The sequence below is a fragment of the Eimeria mitis genome, genomic scaffold, assembly GCF_000499745.2.
Source record: "Eimeria mitis Houghton genomic scaffold, Emh_scaff4855, whole genome shotgun sequence".
NCBI lineage: Eukaryota > Apicomplexa > Conoidasida > Eucoccidiorida > Eimeriidae > Eimeria > Eimeria mitis.
This window is the reverse complement of record NW_013573155.1, coordinates 32-242: the sequence shown is the minus strand read 5'-3', so window position 1 is coordinate 242 and position 211 is coordinate 32.

Below are 211 nucleotides of genomic sequence, written 5' to 3'. Positions count from 1 at the left end.
GCAGCAGCAGCAGATACAGCAGCAGCAGCAGCAGCAGCAGCAGCAGCACAGTCGCCATGGATGCTTCTATGGCATCTGAGCAGACAGCAGCACTACACATGCATTCTTTTTTTCTGTTGTTGCTGCTGTTTTTGCTGCTGCTTCTTCCTCCTCTGCTTCTATTGCTTCTCTCCTGCTGCTGCTGCTGCTGCTGCTGCTGCTGCTGCTGCTG